The sequence below is a fragment of the Leopardus geoffroyi genome, chromosome A1, assembly GCF_018350155.1.
Source record: "Leopardus geoffroyi isolate Oge1 chromosome A1, O.geoffroyi_Oge1_pat1.0, whole genome shotgun sequence".
Lineage (NCBI taxonomy): Eukaryota > Metazoa > Chordata > Mammalia > Carnivora > Felidae > Leopardus > Leopardus geoffroyi.
In genome coordinates this window covers 160,958,110-160,972,196 of record NC_059326.1, presented here as the reverse complement: position 1 = coordinate 160,972,196, position 14,087 = coordinate 160,958,110, and the positions used below count along the sequence as shown (strand labels likewise).

Below are 14,087 nucleotides of genomic sequence, written 5' to 3'. Positions count from 1 at the left end.
CCTTTTCACCACCTCCTCTTCAACATTAGTTACTTCTCATCTTTTTGATAATAGCCATCCTAATAGGTGTGAGATCATTGTGGTTTTGATTTCCTTTTCTTGGTAATTAGTGATGTTGAGTGTCTTTTCATCTACCTGTTATCTATTTGTTCTCTTTGGAAAAACGTCTACTTGGTCTCTCTGCCCATTTTTTAATCAGTTTATTTTTTCCCAACTGATGTATAAGTTCTTAATGTATTTTTGGATATTAAGACCTTCTTGGATACAATTTTCAGATATTTTCTCCTACTTCATAGGATGCATTTTCATTTTGTTGATGCTTTCCTTCACTCTGCAGAAAGATTTCAGTCTGAGGCAGTTCCACTTGTTTTTTTTTGCTTTTGTTTCCTTTGCTTTTTATTTCACAACTGAAAAATCATCACTGAGACTGATATCCAGGTCCTTACAGCCTATGTCTTCTTTTATAAGTTGTATAGTTTCGGGGCACCTGGGTGGCTCAGTCAGTTGGGCATCCAGCTCTTGGTTTCAGCTCAGGACATGATTTCATAGTTTCATGACTTCAAGCCCCATGTTGAGTTCTGTGCTGGCAGGGCAGAGCCTGCTTGGGATTCTGTCTCCCTCTTTGCCACTCCTCCACTCACACTTAAATAAATAAGCCTAAAAAATTAAAAAAAAAACACTTTTATAGTTTCAGGTTTTATGTTCAAGTCTTCAAAGCACCTTGAGTTAGTTTTTGTATATGGTGTTAAATAGTGGTGCAGTTTTCCTAGCACCACTTATTGAAGAGACTATCTTTTCATGGTATATTCTTGACTCCTTTGTAGTTAATTGACTATATATGCATAGGCTTATTTCTGGGCTGTCTATTCTATTCCATTGATATGTGTCCCTTTTTAATGCCAGTACTATAATGTTTTGATTACTGTAGCTTTGTAATGTAGTTTGAAATCAATTATGTGTTCAGTTTTGTTTTTTGCTTTAGTTTTTTTTGTTTGTGTTTTGTGTTTGTTTATGGGGGGGGTGGTCAAGATTTCTTTGATTCTTCAGGGTCTTTTGTGGTTCCATACAAGTGTTAGACTTGTTCTATTTCCGTGACAAATGCCACTGGAATATTGATAGAGATTTAATTGAATCTGTAGATCACTTTGAGTAATATGGTAATGTTAATGGGATATAATATGTGGGTCATAGTAATTTTTGCAATATATAACCATGGGATATCTTTTTATTTGTCTTTTTTCAATTTCTTTCACCAATGTCTTACAGCTTTCATTGTACAGGACTTTCATCTCCCCAGTTAAATTTATTTCTAAATTCTTTTTGATGCAATTGCAAATTGGACTGTTTCCTTAATTTTTTTTCTGATAGTGTACAGAAATGCAACACATTTTTGTATATTTCATATCCTGTAACTTTACCGAACTTATTAGTTCTAAAAATTATTGGTGAAATCTTTAAGGTTTACTGTATGTAATATCGTGTCATCTGCAAATAATGACAATTTGACTTTTTTTATTTGAATGCTTTTTATTTCTTTTTCTTGCTTAATTGCTCTGGCTAAGACTTCCAATACTATGTTGAATAAAAGTGGTGAGAATGACCATCCTTGTCTTCTTCCTTATCTTAGAGAAAAAACTTTCAGATTTTCATTATTTGGCATGATTTTAGCTGTGGGCTTATCGTATATGGTCTATATAATATGTTGAAGTTCCCTTTGTATATACTCTCTTCAGTTTTTATCGTAAATTGATGTTAAATTTTTTTCACCTGCTTTTTCTGCACCTATTGAGATGATCATATGGTTTTTATCCTTCTTTTTTAAAATGTGTTATCTTACATTGATATGTCTTATTGTTTATGTTACATTAACCAAAGTACATTTTGATTGGCTTATCTAAACTTGATTAATGATATCCAGGAATTATTATGTCCAATATAAGGTGCATACTCATGTCACCATAGCTTCCACCAAACTTATCAATGGCTATGATCACAAAATGGATATCTGCTCTGACTGAAATAAATTGTAATACATTTGCTCATAAAGTTTGTCAATATTTTTCTATTACTGTTTAGTTGTTTTAACTGCCGTTTAATTGTTTTCTTAATTTGTTGGGTGCATATTATTTGTTTTGACAATTCCTTAATCTGTCTCTTTCAACCTGTTTCCTGATGTTTTAGATTAATACTTCCAATGCCAACTTGACCTATTCATATAAATACCCTAAAGAACCCACTGCAAAATCATATTCTAAATCGATACAATAGTTTGGGTTTTAAAAAGAGAAGTCTGATTATAGTTTGCAGAGAGAATTTCAGAACAAAATGTATAAGAAGTAAGAAGAACTCATTAATCTCTCCCAGGATGTGAATGAATTTTGAAGCCATTTTTTGGAGCACAGTCAGAAAAAAAAAAGCTTTGAGGCAAAAAGTAGAAAGTTCACTTTTGATATGCAGATTTTGAAGTGTTAGAATGTTTTTAAGTGTGGATGACTTTGCTTCTACCTCATTATAGTGTGAATTCTATATGTACAGTGAACAATAGTGGTTTTTATTATAATAGTTGGTTCATTTAATCTTCTCGGGGCACATCATTCTAGTTAACATGATCTTGCTTTATCAAAAAAGTGGCTTAGGGGCGCCTGGGTGGCGCAGTCGGTTAAGCGTCCGACTTCAGCCAGGTCATGATCTCGCGGTCCGCGAGTTCGAGCCCCGCGTCAGGCTCTGGGCTGATGGCTCAGAGCCTGGAGCCTGTTTCCGATTCTGTGTCTCCCTCTCTCTCTGCCCCTCCCCCGTTCATGCTCTGTCTCTCTCTGTCCCAAAGAAATAAATAAAAAAAACGTTGAAAAAAAAAATTTATAAAAAAAATAAATAAATAAAAAAAAGTGGCTTAAGTAAATATTAAGTGACAGATATATTTGGGTAAGAGGAAATGGTTTAAGATGTTCTTTCCCATTTGAGTCCTTGCAGTACATTTTAACAGAAGTATAGACATGTACAATCATGGAAAACACCTCTGAACGGTTTGTCAGTTTTTGAGAAAACTTAATATTAGAGAGTGAGAATTTCAAGGAGTAAGTATTTAGGGAAGACTTAGATTTATAATTTAGAAAAATTAGAAACACAGTATACTACACCAGGGCTTCAGGATATAAAATAGAGAGCCAGAGATTATATATTAGTTACCATACCTAAAACTTTATATTTTGTTGTTTTTGTTAACATTTCTTTTCTGACCCCGTATCAATTTTCATGAAAACATTATAGTATTATGGAAACATTAATTTATTAGAGATCTTGCCAGTTTTCTAACAGCTCAATATATCCCAGCAGTACTGAAACAAATTGGTCCACCTATATTTCTAATCCAGACATTAAACATAAATATATCCACACTTTGATAAGAACCTGTCAGAAAACAGAATCTATTGTTGGTAGAATTCTATCTATAATTATATTTTTCTTGATGTTAATATTTATCAAAAGCTATTTTGCCATTTGGAGATGAGCACCTTCCATTAAATAGGATATAGTGGCTATATAAGACCTCAGTATGGTCACATAGAATGGAATTTTGAGAGTTAATTCTCTTCATTAAAAATACAGTTTGCTAAACTCAGAAGAGAAAGGGGGGTGCAATTAATGGGCAGAAACATTACTAACTATTAATGTAATAAGCAGAACAAAGATTAAACTAAACAGACTCATGGAAGCAAAAATATTACTTACTACAAAAGTATTTATTGAATGCCTACTCTTTGCAAAACTCTTTGGCAGACATTTGGGACACAGTGGTAAACAAGATTGTTCACTTGCTATCATGGAACAAGATGTTTTAATAGCTTCACTGAGAGAAAAAAATGAACTGGTTTTTCCAGTCCTTACCTAATTCTCTGTCATCTTTCACCTAAACAGACCTCTGCCACCAGCGAACTAGAAAAACAGAAACACAAAGTCAAAGTCAGTAAAAATCTGGAGTAAATGAGACAGGGAAACAGATACAAGGGTAAAGTTCTGGGTTTTGCTTGCAATACTCTGGGAGTCTACAAAGACTTGTTTACACTTAAAGAGCTTACAGGATATACTTCCTCAACCACTCAAAACTATGAAAATATAATTATCAAAAGTAAAATTTTACCCTCAAGTTAATATAAAATAAACATACATCATATGTTTTATATAACCCATTATTAATGAAGGCTTTGGTGAAACACCATGTACAACTCTATGACGAAATCATATTGATTCTTTAGGAAGTAGTTGTGAGAAACGATTGCCAGATGAGGTTATTTCCCTCCCCACAATCCTAGTGAGGAGGACAGATCATTGTGATATAGTTATCCCTTTTTATTCTGCCACGATATTACGCTTGAAAAACAGTAGTTTTCAAAAAGCTTTAATGCAAACATAAAATGAGCCAATATATGATCTTATTTAACCCATTAATTAATGAGGGGGAAATTAAGTTATTATAATTGGTTCAACAGATATCAGAGAAGCTAAATTATTTATAGTCAATTTAACAAAGAAATATTAGTATAGCATTGCTGGGTTAGATATAAAACTGGTTAATGCTCAACAGGCCATAAATCTTCAGAGCAATCTGTTCCACCAGATGGAATTTCTTTGTGTCAGTACAGTAGGAAAGTCTACAAGAAGAAATTTTACTTAGTCTGAAAACTATAAATCAATCATACAAAGTAAGATCAAGTATGTATATTACTTTAGACTGCTATTGTGTATTTTTTGGTCATCATTGTATACCAAAAGGACTTAGCCCCAGAATGTTTGCCTTATTTTGCCACATTTAAGAATAATGATTTTTTATAACCTTTGTCACATGGATAATATTTCCAGATCTCCTGGCAGTATGTAAAACTTAACTATTTGAATGATTTCATAACCCCTTTTCTCTTAGTTTGAGGTATGAGGAAAACCTTTCTCTCTCTCTTTCTCTCTCCTTTTCTCCTCTCCTTCTCTCCCTCTCTCCCTCTCTCCCTCTCTCCCTCTCCCCCTCTCCCCCTCTCCCTTTCCCTTTCCATCTTGATCTTGAGGAAAAAATATATTCTGCTGACAGTACTTTCTGACGAAATCTTCCCTTGCAAAGTTCAATCCCATCATTTTATACTCTGGACATAGATGATCACTACCATGGGCAGAATTTATCTGTGAAAAGTGTAAAGGGTCAATTACCTTTCTTCTGGATGAGGGGATATTTGTAACCTTTCTAAATTCTTTGACTTTGGGGTTCAGGCAAAACAGTAATGGGGAGAGTCCATATTAACATTCTGTTTTACCTTCACAAATTTCATTTTATAAGATTCATCACTAATGTTTTGAAAACTGCCTGTAACTATAGTTATTGTATAATTAGTTCAATTTGGAGAGCTACATATCTCCTGTTATCTCTAAATTCTGAGCCCACTCGGCCCTTGCCTGTAATTTGATCTAAATAAAAGTTTTAATGTGTACATTAAACAGAAAACTTATTTCCTGGCTCAGATCTAAGCTGAAAAGGTAATCCCTATAGCTCTGTTTCTCAAATGACCGTGCGGGTGCGTGTGGTTTCAATCTCATCTGAAGCACTCAGTAGAAATATAAATGATTGTGTCTCTACCCAGTTTTTTCAATCCTTATTTTGGGAGACTCTGTTGAGAGTCTGTACTTTTCATACTCTCCATAGATGATTACAGTACCCAACCAGGCTTTTAAGGAATGATTTGTTGTTTAATGTTCATGGTTTTAATACTTCCTGCATATCCAAATGGAGCATCACATCTTGAAACAGTAGCTGGTTAGTTTACTACTTAGTCATTTCAAGTAAATGTTCATTTGGCTCTTCCCCTTCTCCCTACTTATATAAAATAGAAAAACTAGGACAAAATTCAAAATGTCAAAGTCAGTTATAAATGCTACTACTCAAATAAACATATAGTCATTTTATTTCAGCATTTTAGTATTGTTTTTAATATTTTAAAAATAATGGAGTGTTTCACATTTACTATGAACACAGGTAAATACATTGGAAATATCTCTTGTTTACATTCAGGCCATTATTATCAGTAGATAAAATGATAGCCTTGTGAAATATCTGCATTTGGAAATCTACCTCTAAAATATGTCAGAAGCTTTTTGAGTAATAAAGCACAGATAAGAGAGTGATGCTCCTTAGATGATGGGATAATGCTCTGGGTGGTTTAATAGAACTGCCAGTTATCTGTTGTGGCTTCCAGGTCTTGACAGTGGGATGTGGCTCTTGGCCTCATATTTTCATATATTTTAATGGCAGGCTGGCACTCTAGTGTGAAATTATTTTCAGTTTATTCCATATGGCTACAAAATCTGGTTATATGACACAACTGGCATATAACTGGAAAAATTTGAGTTTTAGAGAAGTAACACAGTGACAATTTCTAAAGTTCTGGCTACCAGCGAGACACCTAAGATCTTAACATATCTACTTTTTGAGACTTTTCTCTTACCTTTTCCTTCCCTGGACATCACGCCTAAATGTGCACACATCTTTACCCTTCTGAATGTGCCATTCTTTTTGCCTTTGTGGTATTTCATTTATTGGTCCATCAACTTGACCCCCAATTTCACATGACCAATTCCCATTCAACTTTAAGGTTCAATTTAGAGGACAACTCATTCCATATGGCTTCAGTCATTATTTCCTTTCTTCATAAAAGGTACACTTGCATGAACTACCATAAAAGCCTATACTCTAATCTGTCATAGAGTTCATGACATACTGAAATTATTTACTTGCCTGTCATCTTTACTAGGCAAAATATTCCTTGGACATTTTATCTCTTTCATTGTGATCACCTAATTAGAAGCTTGTAACTTTGTAGGCATTCAAATAAAGATTGATAATTTAGTTATCCTTATTCTGCATGGGTGTATCCAAGCCTGTTGATAATATTCTTACTTTTGAAATGTAGAAATAAGAGATATTATAAGGATTGTATCCTAAAGAAAATTTGTTAACAAAATTTTCCATGTGATGTTATGGTATTTTCCCATTGCCTTAAGTAATATTTTCAGTTACATATATTATATGGATTTTCATTTTAGCTTGCTTTTCATATAATTGTGTCAGCACTCTGATATACAAATTTCCAGTAACTTTTTCTGAAGTCTGTGAAGATGCATCAGTTGTCCTTGACATTAAAAAATAAGTATATATTGATTTATAATATTTTACAAATTTTATCAAATAATCATTATAGTGTGTATATATTTATTCTATGTAAAATATGTAAATACTGATAAGAAGCTCATAAGTATTGGCTTTTATTTGTTAGTTGACCAAGAATTACAATTTTTTTATAAAATTTCTTAGAACCACAGAACATCTGAACAAACATATATCTGAACGTGTACTGGTTTAAAGGATTTACCAAATTTTATTCTTTTTCAAGTTCCTTGAATTGTGAAATTTGAATCAGCCATTAATGATGCCAAACAGCATTCTAAAAATATCATACTGTTTTAGAACTAGGAAGTATAATACTAAGGAATTTTGAATATATACCAGCAAAGGTTTAATCTTAATTTGATCATCAATGATTTTATGACTGTGAAATGAACATATTTTAGCATGTTCTACATTCCTTAGTATAAAAACCTTAAGTGTTCAAATAAAACATTAGGTGTTCAATTTATATTTTTATAATATGTTGATGATAAATAATGGTTTGTTTTGTTTAATGACATTGTCTGATTACTGATTTGGTATATTTTTCAGTGTTTTCTTTTTTGGTTTTTTAATTAGAATATTGTTCTGAGAGCAAACATATCATGGAAAATCTGTGATTATAATGTCCAGAGTGAGATTATTTTCTATGCCATTTTGACTAGTGGAAATCAATGGTGTATGAAGAACTTTAACTTAGCTCTACCCAGATAATACAAAATCAATATTTTATTCTAAGTTGGAAATGACAAATATCAAGGTATAATTCAAGGTTTTATGTAGGTTACTATACTCATAATAAAATAATTTTTCATAATAATATAATGGGAAACTTAGTTGCATTTTCTCTTTATCTTTTTTAAATTTAAATATAGATATAAAATGTTATATTAGTTTCAGGTATATAATGTATTGATTTGACACTTCTATACATTATTCGGTGTTCACCATAAGTGTAGCAACCATCTGTCACCATACGATGTTATTAAATATTATTGACTATATTCTCTATGTTGTACTTACCATCTCTTATTTTGTTGTGACTTATTTTATAACTAAAAGTACATTTTAATCCCCTTTATCTATTTCACTCATCCCCCTTCCCATCTCCCCTCTGGCAAACCTTCTGGTTTCTTTCTTTATATAAGCATCTGTTTCTGGCTTTTGTTTCATTTCTTTCTTTATATAAGCATCTGTTTCTGGCTTTTGTTTCATTGGTTGGTTGTTTTGTTGTTGTTTTTGTTTTTTATATTCCATATATAAAAAATGTATATATGTTATATATATATATATATATAATATATGTTTTATATATATATATATATATATATATATATATTCCTTGGGTAAATATGCAGTAATGCAATGAAGGGATCAAATGGTATTTCTTTTTTAATTTTTGAGAAGCCTCTATATTGTTTTCCAGAGTGGATGTACCAATTTACATTCCCACCAGAAGTACACAAGGGTTCCCTTTTCATCTTCCCCCAAATTATTATTTCTTATATATTTTTTATAATACCTATTCACATTGGTGTTAGGTAATATCTCCTTGTGGTTTTGATTTGTATTTCCCTGATAATTAGTGGTGTTGAGCATCTTTTCATATATCTGTTGGCCATCTGTCTTCTTTGGAAAAATACCTATTCCGTTCCTCAGCCCATTTTTTTTAAAGCCTATTTATTTTTAAAGAGACAGAGATAGCATGAGTTGGGGGGTGGCAATAGAGAGAGGGAAAGTGAGAATCCCAAGCAGGCTCTGTGCTGCCAGCAAAGAGCCTGATGTGGGGCTTCGACTCATGAAACCATGAGATCATGATCTGAGCAAAAACCAAGAGCTGGACACTTATCCAACTGAGTTACTCAGGTGTCCATCCTCTTCCCATTTTTAATTGGATTGTTTGTTGTTTTGGTGTTGACTTGTATAATTTTTTTTTATATATTTTAGATATTAACCCCTTATTGGATATATCATTTGCAAATATCTTCTCCCATTCAGTGGGTTGTCTTTTGTTCTGTTGGTGATTTCCTCTGCTGTGCAAACATTTTGGGTGTAGTTCTAATAGTTTATTTTCACTTTTGTTTCCGTTGCCTGAGGAGACATATTCATAAACATGTTGCTAAAGGCAATGTCCAAAAGATTACTATTTTTTCTTTAAGGGGTTCAATGGTTTCAGGTCTCACATTTAGGTCAGAATAATCCATTTGTTTATTTTTGTATATGGTGTAAGAAAGTGGTCCAGTTTCCCCAACATCACTGTTAAAAAGACTGTTTCTTCCCTGTTGTATATTCTTGCCTCTTTTGTCATACAATAATTGACCATATAAGTGTGGGTATATTTCTGTCTATCCTGTTCTAGTGATCTATGTGTTTATTTTTATACCAGTACCATAATGATTTGATTACTCTAGATTTGTAGTAGTTCATAAAATCTGGAATTGTGATAATTCCAGCTTTGTTCTTTCTCAGGATTGCTTTGCTATTTGAGGTCTTCTGTGGTTCCATACAAATTTTAGTATTTGCTCTAACTTTAAAAAAATGTAATGGGTATTTTGATAGGGATTGCATTGAACTTGTAGATTGCTTTGGGTAGTATGAACATTTTAATATTGATTCTTGCAATCTGTGAGCATGGTATATGTTTTCATTTATTTGTGTTGTCTTCAATTTCTTCATCAGTGTTTTATAATTTTCAGAGTATGGGTATTTCACATCCTTCGTTAAATTTATTTCTAGGTATTTTATTTTTGATACAATCATAAATGAGATTGTTTTCTTACTTTCCCTTTCTGCTATATCATTATTAGTGTGTAGAAATGCAACAGATATCTCTATATAAAGTTTGAATCCTGAAAATTTACTGAATTTATTTATTTGATAGTGTGTTTTTTTTAGGTGGGAGCAGAGTTTAGGGTTTTCTATATATAGTATCATGTCATCTGCGGATAGTGACAGTTTTACTTCTTTCTTACCATTTTGGATGCCTTTCATTTGTCTGATTACTATAGCTAGGATTTCCACTACTATGTTGAATAAAAGGGGCAAGAGGAAATTCTTTTTCACCATTGAGTATGATGTTACTCATCATATATATATATGGCATTTAGTATATTGAGGTGCGTTTGCTCTAAACCCCCTTAGAGTTTTTATCATCAACAAATGTTATATTTTGTCAAATGCTTTTTTTGCATCTATTAAGATGTTCATACAGTGTTTATTCCTTTCTTAATAATGTGATGCATCACATTGATTGATTTTCAAATATTAAAATACCCATGCATCCCTGGAACAAGTCCCACTTGATCATAATGAATGATTTTTTAATGTATTGTTGAATTTGGTTTGCTAATATTTTATCGAGAATTTTTGCATCTATGTCAATCAGAGATTGGCCAGTAGTTTGTTCTGTTTTTCTGGGTAGTTTGCTGTTTGGTTTTGATATCCTGGTAATGCTGGCCTATAGAATGAATTTGGGAATTTTCTTTCCTCTTATGTTTTTTGGAATAGTTTAGAAAGAAGGGGCATTAACTCTTTAAATGTTTGGTAAAATTCAAGTGTGAAGCCATTTGGTCCTGGGCTTTGCTTAGTGGAGTGTTTTAATTACTGATTGAATTTCATTACTAGTAATCAGTCTGTTTAAATTTTCCACTTCTTTCTGATTTAGTTTTGGAAGAGTGTATATTTCAAGGAATTTTTCCATTTCTTCTAGATTGTCTAATTTGTTGGCAGATAAATTTCATAATATTCTCTGTGTATTCTGTGGCATCAGTTCTTATTTCTCTTCCTTCATTTCCGATTTTATTTGAATTCTCTGTCTTCTTCATGAGCCTTCCAAAATTTTTATTACTTTTTTTATCTTTCAAAGAACCAGCTCCTGGTTTCACTGATTTTTTTAAAAGTCTCTTCCATTTATCTCTGCTGACATCTTTATTATTCCCTTACTTCTACTAGCTTTAAGATTTGTTTGTTCCTCTTTTTCTAACTCCTTTAGGTGTAAGATTAAGTTGTTTGAGATTTTTTTTATTTCTCAAGGAAGGCCTATAATGCCATAATCTTCCCTCCTAGAACTGCTTTCACTGTATCCCAAATACTTTGGACTGTTCTCCTTTCATTTCATTTGTATTTCTTTCTTGTTTTCCTCTTTGATATTTTGGTTGACCCACTCATTGTTTAGTAGCATGTTGTTTAGCCTCAATGTATTTGTGGTTTTATCTAGATTTTTTATTGTAATTGAAATTTAGTTTTATACCTTTGTGGTAGGGAGAGATGCTTGACACGGTATCAGTCTTCTTAAATTTACTGAGACTAGGGGCGCCTGGGTGGCGCAGTCGGTTAAGCGTCCGACTTCAGCCAGGTCACGATCTCGCGGTCCGTGAGTTCGAGCCCCGCGTCAGGCTCTGGGCTGATGGCTCAGAGCCTGGAGCCTGTTTCCGATTCTGTGTCTCCCTCTCTCTCTGCCCCTCCCCCGTTCATGCTCTGTCTCTCTCTGTCCCAAAAATAAATAAACGTTGAAAAAAAAAAAATTAAAAAAAAAAATTTACTGAGACTTATTTTGTAGCCTAACGTAATCTATCCTGGAGCACTTGAAAAGAATATATATTCTGCTGTTTGGGAATGGACTGTTCAATATATATCTGTTAGATACATCTGGTATAATGTGTCATTCAAAGCCACGGTCTCCTGGTTGTTTTGTCTGGATAATCTATCTGTTGTTATAAGTGAGGAGTTAAAGTCCCTATTATTAATGTGTTACTGCTAATTTTTCTCTTTATAGTTGTTAATATTTTCTTTATGTACTTAGGTGCTCCAATGTTGGCTGCATAGATATTTACAATTAACACATTCTCTTGTTGGATTCATCACTTTATCAGTATGTAGTGCTCTTCTTTTCTCTCACTCTAGTCTTCGTTTTAAAGCTTATTTTATCTTATTTTATTTTTTATTTTATTTATTTTATTTTACTTTTTATTTTTTTTAAATTTACATCCAAATTAGCATATAGTGAAACAATGATTTCAGGAGTAGATTCCTTAATGCCCCTTACCCATTTAGCCCATCTGCCCCCCACAACACTCAGTTTGTTCTCCATATTTATGAGTCTCTTCTGTTTTGTCTCCCTCCCTATTTTTATATTATTTTTGTTCCCCTTCCCTTATGTTCATCTGTTTTGTCTCTTAAAGTCCTCATATGAGTGAAGTTATATGATTTTTGTCTTTCTCTGAGTAATTTCACTTAGCATAATACCCTCCCGTTCCATCCATGTAGTTGCAAATGGCAAGATTTCATTCTTTTTGGTTGCCGAGTAATACTCCATTGTATATATATACCACATTTTCTTTATCCATTCATCCATCTAAATATTGCTACACTGGCTTTTTTTTTTAATTGGTTCCATTTTCACAGAATATGTTTGTCCACCCCTTCACTTTCAATCTGTGTGTATTCTTAGGTCTGAAGCGAGTCTCTTCTAGGCAGCAAATAGATGGGCCTTCTTTCTTTACCAGTGCCCCTGGTCACCAGCACCAGGCATCCAGGGTGTCTCCTGGGTGAGCTGTCTGTACTCTACTGTTGTGATTGAGTCATGTTTATCCTCAGTTCATTTGGCTGCTCTGACCCAGTTTTCCTGCTGTGTATGCACTGACTGGTCTGGGTTTGGTTCCTGTGTTGAGAGGCCCAAGACCACTGCAGGCTCTTTGTGAGAGAGGCCAGGAGTCAGACTAGGTGTCTACAATAAGCCTTTCTGCCACAGCTGTAGGCAGCAGAAGGGCAAATCTTGCTCCTTCTGTAGTCAGCTACAAGACCTGGCTGCAGGAACGGCAGGGGCACTGGTGTGTGGGCTTATTTCCCCCCTCCGCAGACATGAGTCACTTTAAGGTGGTGGAGGTTCCTGCAGGGACTGCTTGCAGGGTGTGGTAGGGTAGGAGCCACTCCAGAGGGAGCCTGCTGAGGCTGGCGGGTTGGATGAGGGGAGGCTGAGGGGCAACGTGAGGGTGGGGCATGTAGTACTAGCAAGAGAGATGGAATGTAGGTCTGGTTGCTGCTGTCTATACTGAGGGAGGGGAAGGGAAAGGGCATCTGCCAGCACTCTTGTTCCTGTAAAAATCTGAAGATCCCTGTCCTTGTAGCTCACATTCTGAAATTAGTAAATAAATCTCCTTCACATATACCCTACATACTTTTCAAAAAAAGTAATTTGCTACTGATGGTCATTCAAGTCAATTCCAAACTTTGGCTATTATGAAAAAATTCTGTGAATACATTTCTGTGTTTTCCTATTTTTTCTGTGAATATCCAGGGTGAATTTCTAGAAGTTATATTATTGAATCTAAGGGGCGCCTGGGTGGCTCAGTTGGTTGAGCAACCGACTTCGGCTCAGGTCACGATCTGGCAGTTTGTGAGTTCGAGCCCCGCATCGGGTTCTGTGCTGACATCTCAGAGCCTGGAGCCTGCTTCAGATTCTGTGTCTCCCCCTCTCTCTACCCCACCCCTGCTCACGCTCTGTGTCTCTCTGTCTCTCAATAATAAATAAATAAACGTTAAAAAATTAAAATAAAATAAAATAATGTACATTTTACATTTTGATTGACGTTGTCATATTTCTTTCCAAAAACATAATACCAAATACTGAATGTATAATATACAACATACATGGTGTGTTGCATTTATGACTTCTTTTACAAATCATCTGTAATTATTTATCTTTGACATACACAAGGAAGAGGAGAACCATGTTTTATCCTGAATAGTTATGATAAAAACAGTTGAAATGTCCAATTTTTTGCCACTAATTTATGATTCAAATATAAAGTCTAACATGAATTTGGTTCTATTCTTTTTTGTTAATTCCATTCTACTTAGGTTCCTATTCCCTTTCTGGTGTCAAATA

The 14,087-nt window shown here is 33.8% G+C and overlaps 1 long non-coding RNA gene across 2 annotated transcripts in view; it reads right to left on the bottom strand.

Annotated features, from left to right (window-relative positions):
- Positions 1-610: 610 nt before the first annotated feature.
- The window catches only part of LOC123603729, a 35,283-nt gene continuing 21,806 nt past the window's right edge, over positions 611-14,087 (bottom strand). Inside the window, exons 2-3 of one of the 2 annotated variants that reach the window (XR_006714985.1) lie at positions 3,886-3,933; positions 611-657 (exon numbers count right to left, since the gene is read on the bottom strand). This is a non-coding gene — a long non-coding RNA (uncharacterized LOC123603729). The remainder of the gene's footprint in view (positions 658-3,885; positions 3,934-14,087) is intronic. The other variant, XR_006714981.1, reaches the window with a different exon arrangement.